This window comes from Suricata suricatta, chromosome 3 (genome assembly GCF_006229205.1).
Source record: "Suricata suricatta isolate VVHF042 chromosome 3, meerkat_22Aug2017_6uvM2_HiC, whole genome shotgun sequence".
In the NCBI taxonomy this organism is placed as follows: Eukaryota; Metazoa; Chordata; class Mammalia; order Carnivora; family Herpestidae; genus Suricata; species Suricata suricatta.
The window spans coordinates 51,156,065-51,163,117 of NC_043702.1; the positions used below are offsets into that span (position 1 = coordinate 51,156,065).

The window sequence follows — 7,053 nt, forward strand, 5'->3', positions numbered from 1 at the left end:
AAAAAAAAGATTATTCATCTTAAATCCATCTTCTTAAATGTTTATTTAACATCCAAATTTTAACCAAAGTTTCAGAATTTAATATGGATACCATTTATGAATGACTTTAGTCTTATAGTACTTTTATAAATTTAAGGTAACTCAACATTTCACTTTTATTTTTTATTCTTTTTTTTCTTTTTAGTCTTGATTTGGAAACATTTCCATAGAAATTAAGACAAAGTTATAATCATCTTGGAGTCATTAACTGTTTTTCCAAAATAGGACTCCCTGCCATCCAGCCAACCCCCGACAGCCCCCACTGCCCATCCTACAGGTGAAGGACAGGACTGAGTCTGTTCTCTCTTAGAAAAGAAGATTCTTCATGAAGCTCATTTCATCTGGCTGGTAATAGAGAACGTTCCTGGACTCTACGTGATCTTGGACACAGTCTAATAAGTAGATATTAGGTAAGAAAAATTATTAACACATGCATCTACCAGCAACATTAAAGATCCTTATGAAAATATTCTGTATTTTGACTGCATCAATGTCAATATCCTGGACGTGATATTGTACTACAGTCATACAAGATGGTACCATTGGGGGATACTAGGTAAAGAGCACATGTTCTCTCTCCATATTATTTTTTTACCACTGTATGTGGATCTACAATTATCTCAAAATTAAACACTCCATGTATTCTGAAGTGCTCACCTAATCCTCTCTGTCCTTCTCTGGAAGTTGTCAGACATGAAGAAAATCTACCTCAGTGTTGTCCAAAATCCAATACTCTCCAAAAGAAAGTTCTGTTCTCAATTTTCTCTTGTATTTTAGTTTAGCAGATGAATTCTAGACTCAGCTTCACAAATAAAGGAAAGATCTAAGCTTCTTTGTTTTCTCAGTTTTATCATATTAAATGAGAAATTGAGCTAGATAACTTTTAGGTTTTTTTATCTAACCCCAAAATTCTATGATTCCAGGTATACTGAACTACTCCTAAGTGTTTTTCAATCAAATTATAGTAACTGTGACACATTATCATAAAAGTGAGTACTTAAGTAGGATATCTAACAACAAAACCAATTCCATGGTCTCCTGGTGCTTTTTCATCTATTGATCAGCAATTGAAAGCTTCGGAGTAGAAAGAAAGAGCACTTCAGGAATTTTTGAACAATTCAGTCTCCAGTAGTGGATTACAAGTAGTTTGTCCCATACTCCTCTCCTTATGTAATAACCTAGGCCACCGTTACCTAAACATTTTGATACTTTTCCAATGTTCCTATTGATACCACATTTTGGTAAAAAAAAATTTTGAATCAGGGAGCCCTGTGATGACTCTGTCTTTACTTGCCCTCGCTCCCCTCAAGAATATTCCTTATAAAAAAATTGTTTGAACTAGTCTTTATTAATCTTGATAAAGTAGAAAAAACAAGTTCAAACTCAGTTGGGAAAATGCATTCATGCAGTTACTTTAATGTTTTACTCTTAGTTTCTGGTGAAGATTAAATAAACCAAAGGCCACATAAAAACCATTACTAAATACATTTTTTAAAACTTTTTAGGGAGACTGGGTGGCTCAATTAGTTAAGCATCTGACTCTTGATTTTGGCTCAGGTCATGATCTCACTGTTCATAGATTTGAGCCCTGCATCCATTTCTGTGCTGACAGTGTGGAGTCTGCTTGGGATTCTCTCTCTCCCTCTCTCTGCCTCTCCCCAACTTGCATGTTGCATGTACATATTTTCTCTCTCTCAAAATAAATAAATAAACTAAAAAAAACCTTTTTAAAAAGATTGTCTTTATATTGCTCAGCATCCTCTTTAAAAGGATTCGTGCAGATTCAGCATGGATAGGGATAGGTACTTTCAGAATTTTGACCCAGAAAAAAGCATATTTCTCATAAAGAATTTATGCATTTATTTTTGTCACACAATTAGGCTTTACATCCCATAATGTCTTCCCCATCATCAGGGCTGCCTAACAGCTCAAATCTTAAATCAAAGCTCAAACTTAGCACTTTCAGACTAGTGGTATTAAATAGTTCTGAGTATACATTCAAAATATCACAATAGTTATATTAAGAATAAAGATTTCTAGGGGTGCCTGGGTGGCTCAGTCGGTTAGACATTGGCTTCGGCTGAGGTCATGATCTCACGGTTCGTGGGTCTGAGCCCCATGTCAGGCTCTGTGCTGACTGCTAGCTCAGAGCCTGGAGCCTGCTTCAGATTCTATGTCTCCCTCTCTCTCTGACCATCCCCTGCTCATGCTGTCCCTCTCTCTCTCTCAAAAATAAATAAAAACATTAAAAAAATATTTCTGGGCCCACACCAAGAGATTCTGATTAAGCAGGTCTGGGAAAAGGGCCTCAAATCTGCCTTTCTAATGAATATCTAAGATGACTATGAGGCAAGGGGCCCACAATCCTCACCTTGAGAAATAATAACTATATAGTTTTAAATTGTCTCCCCTGTTTTTGACACTTCAAATGTATCTCTTTTTGCAGGAGTAGGCTTTTCATGTAATTATTTAATCATAGATCATCTTATTTTCTAAACTTAAGCAGAACAAAAATAATTTGTACATCTCTGCATAAATATAAACATATATAACAAGTAATTAATTTATAACCAATGGGAAAAACATGGGTAAACATTTTTTGTATCCTAAGCTAGCTAGGACTGCTAAAACAAAATTATAAAGACTAAACAAAGGGAAGGGGATGAATTTCATTGCAACCAAATTAAGGATTTCTATTCAATGAAGGATACCACAAAGTTAATAAACAATTGACAGAATGGGAGAATATATCTGTAACTTCTGAAAGCATCAAATAATTACATGAGGATATGCTATATACATAAACATACACTAGATTCTACTCAGAACTTATGTAAATCAATAGGAAAAAAATAACAGCCCAGCGGAAAAATGGGCAGAGAATATGAATAAGCAATGTATTTTTTTAAATATCAAAATGTAACAAGTATTTAGTGAGATGTTCAGGTTCACTGGCTCTCATAGAAATGCAAATTAAAATAAAAATAAGATATCAGCTTACATTTAATAAACTGGTAAACATCAGGAAGCTAGACACTGCCAAGGACTGGCAAGAAGATGATGACGTAAGAATGCAGCTATTCTGAGAGTAATCTGGCTGTCAAAGAAGTCTGACAGCCCTTCTCTTGCCATAAGAATTTTCAGGTAGTAATTATACATCCATCAGCATGTTCACCAAACCACCAAAGTCCAAATTAAGTCTCTGCCTTCTCCTTAAGTCACACTTACTCTTGACTTGACAAAAGGCAGAAACACATTATTTCTTTGTGGAAAGATTCAAGCCACAGCACACCAAGAGCCCTCTGTGAAAGTTCTCCTTCACTGCACAGCCACTTTCATGCAGTCTCTTACCATCCACCTTAAATGTCCTGGAACCATGGGCTCATCTCTCCTTGGAACGTGGCATCTTGATTCAGTCAAGTTTGTCATTTTATTAATTATTTCAAGAGCTTGTATGGGTCCAATTAAACAAGCAGATAAGACGGATGCTCTCTATCTCAGAAGAGCAGACTCATGCTACCAGAAGTGGGTTAACTTTTATATACACCTGGCACCTGAATATCTTTAGGGTCCCTTCTAGTCCTATGAGTACAAGATTCTAGATAAACCAGAATCCAGTTACCTGAAGTCTATGCAAAAGTGATCACTAAGGGCTGCCTTGGTGGCTCAGTCAGTTAAGTGTCTGACTCGTGATTTTGGCTCATTTGGGTCATGGTCTCATGGTATGCTGAGTTCGAGCCCTACACTGGGCTCTGCATTGATCTCAAAAAGCCTGCTGGGATTCTCTCTCTCGCTCTCTCTCTCTGCCTCTACACTCCTCTCAAAATAAATAAATAAACTTAAAAACAAAAAGTGAGGAAAAGTTCTATGTTTCAGGTTCTTAAAGTAATACAGAGTATCTTTCTCCGAAGAACTTACATTCTTTTAATTTCAGAAAATTAGGTCCACTGCTCTATCACACCAGTATATTACTCAAGGCTTGTAGAGCGTATCTCTATTCATGGGCAAGACCACAGGTCAGAATCGCCTGGGTTATATTTAAAGTATTCAAATTCCTAAGCCCCTCCCTAGATGTCTGAAAGCAGACTATCTGGGACGGAACTTACATTTTATGTTTTGAAAGTTCCCCATTATTCTTTAGCAATAAATTTACAAGCTAAAGTACTTAGAGAGCTCAAATTAAAATGGGAAAACCACTGTTTTGGAATCTGCATTTGTAGGGAGTTTATTTTTTAACATGGACTAAATAGAATCTCTTCTCTAAATTCATAAACATCACCCTCTGCAAAAATCAGCTTGGTTTAATGATTAGGGCTATGCACTAGAACTCAACAAATCTTTTATTCCCTGTGCCACCATTTCCCCCTATGAATGATATCAGTAAATTATTTAAATTCACTGTGATAAATAGGATATACAGTAATTCCTTTTTCCTGGCTCAGAGGCATAGTGTGAGGTTAATTAAATAACAGCTGCAAAATACTTTTGGCTCCTTAGAGAAAGACATTATATAAGCCATTATATTATATATGCAGCATTTTTTCTCTCCAATGAAAACAGAGCTAATTGTTCTTCAGAACTCAGCCCATGTCAGAGAAAACAACCATGACATGGCTTTCACAGGCATTAAATTCACAAGGGCAAAATTGTGTCACAGTTGGTATCAGGCCCAGTGAAAGCTATGCTTCAATTCTTTGCACAAAGACCACTGCCATCTTGTGGAAAACAGTCATTGTCCTTATCTTGGGCTTCTATTTCATTTGTGTGAAATGGTGACAAGATAATTTGGGTTTTCTGCTATCGAGGATTTGTGACACATACAGTCTTAGTCATGTGGAGGGCTGTTATCTGTGGCACACGGGGGCTTGTGCGACCACCCTGAAGGTCAGGTGGTGTTAATGGAAGGAAGAGCTTTATAAACAAGACCTCTCCCTAGGGCTTTGAACTATCCTTATTCCTCAAATGGGGCTTGCCACATAAACCTGCTTTTGTGCTCCATTTATATTGTGGGATTAGGGCTAAAAAAAGAAGGAAAAAAATGTCATCACTGGCAATCATTAAATCCAATGATGATGGCGCTGGGAAAACTATGTCAGTCTGTAAATGTTGTTTACCTTCATTTGTCAAAAGAAGGAGAGGGATTGCTTACAGAAAGTAAAGGAAATAAGACCAGGAAACAGCCATGAAGTCTATCAAGTTTGATAAATAATTGTCATATTTTGACAAACATGATGAATTTTTAAATCCATCCTACAAAAATAGGTTTTCATGAAAGGAAGATTCTTTTCTAGCTTTTCTCATATTTGTTGAAAAGCTTAGAAGTGCACCTAGAGAAAATATAGTAAACATCTTTCATTTATTCCAGAGAAAACTTTGCCTTAACAAGCAATACTACATGGGAAGAAAAAAAAACCAAAAAAACAAAATAAACATAGTCCTTCCAGCCTGAAAGATTGCCTTTTACTTCTATAAAGGAGGTTTTCCTTGAGAAACCTATTTTTATTTGCATTTTTAAATGTTGGTGGTTAACTCAGTCTTAGGCAAAAAGCAAACAGATGAAATTTGTCCTTGATGCCCTCCTTGGCCCACTTCTGCACTTTTACTCTATTCCCACTTCAAATACTTCTTTCAACTGGGAGTTTCGTCACCTGTGTCCTCAGGCGCTGGTTTCGTCACTCCACAGAGGAAGGAACCGGTACATTTTTGGAGAACTGTCAGTCATTGCTTAATCTATCAAAAGATAAATTCAAGGAAACTGGGAAGGGGAGAGAGTTTGGTGAATTTTATCCTCTGGAATCCAAGATTTCATTATATGGGTAGCTATCTGTTCAATTTATTGATCTTTAAAAGTTTAAAAAAGAAGAGTGCGGTGTGACCATGGGAAAGCAAAAGAAAGCAAGAAAGTATGCGACCATGAAGCAAATGCTTAGTCTCCAAGATCAGAGGCTTAAAGGGAAAGATAGATGGAAATCTATAAGAAAGAAAATAAAGACCCCAGGACACTCAAGGAAAGAGAAGTCCTCCAACATCCTTCCTGCTTATTCTTCCAATACAGCACACAGCTGGACTAACCTTACCACATCCTGGTTGATACCAACTTTATCAACTGTTTCCATTAAAGCCAAACTTGATTTAGTACAATCAACGATGTACTATCTGTATGCCAAGTGTAATGGCTGAAATTGAGAAATTGAGGCAAAAGTATCAAGTGCCTCTAGGATTGTCAAGGATCCAAGATCTGCATGATTGCCATGCACACAAAAGGAACCTATGCAGATGACTGCTTAGTACAGAGAGTAACTCAGCACACGTGTTACACTGCGGCCACAGTTGGCCGGGACCTTCAACGAAGGGTCCGGAAGATCCCTGGAGTTCCCATCATGTACATTTCTAACCATAGGTATGACATTGAGCGGAAGCCAGATGATTATGGAGCCCCTCACTCTAATTCTAATACTCTAAGGTCCTGTGCTTCCTTTACCAACTTTTCTGTCGCCAGTTCATAGAGCAATATGGTGTAGCATGAATTATTCTCATTACCCATTTGCTCTGTTATGAGCTGAGTATGGTTAAATACACTCATTTTTTGATATTGTTTTGAAATTTATATTTTGTATCATTTTGAATTTTTTGCATCTTTTTATAAATTAAATGATTGCACACATAAAAAAAGTTCAAAAAATAATTGGGCAAGAGGAATATCCTAACTCTTTCAAATAAAATGGCATCTTCTTATCCTGACCTCAAATCTGATCTCAATACAGTGCTGCATTAAAAAAACAAACCGATGACCCAAAGTACCAAAGAGTAATATATGAGTTTACTGAAATGTCTTAAAGAGGCAGGGAAAAAAAAGGAACCAGGAATACAACACATAATACAAATAAATTTTTTTCTATAATCTTTTTTGGATAGATTTTTCTCTTAACTCCAATGAATTGAAGCAATCAATCCCCTAACTTTTCTATCCCTGTGTATCCAAAGTCACCCCCAGCTTTCTGTTCCATTATTGAA

At 36.5% G+C, this 7,053-nt stretch overlaps 1 pseudogene; it reads left to right on the top strand.

Moving 5' to 3' along the window:
* Positions 1 to 5,916: 5,916 nt before the first annotated feature.
* On the top strand, positions 5,917 to 6,545 carry LOC115286986 (annotated as a pseudogene).
* Positions 6,546 to 7,053: the final 508 nt, after the last annotated feature.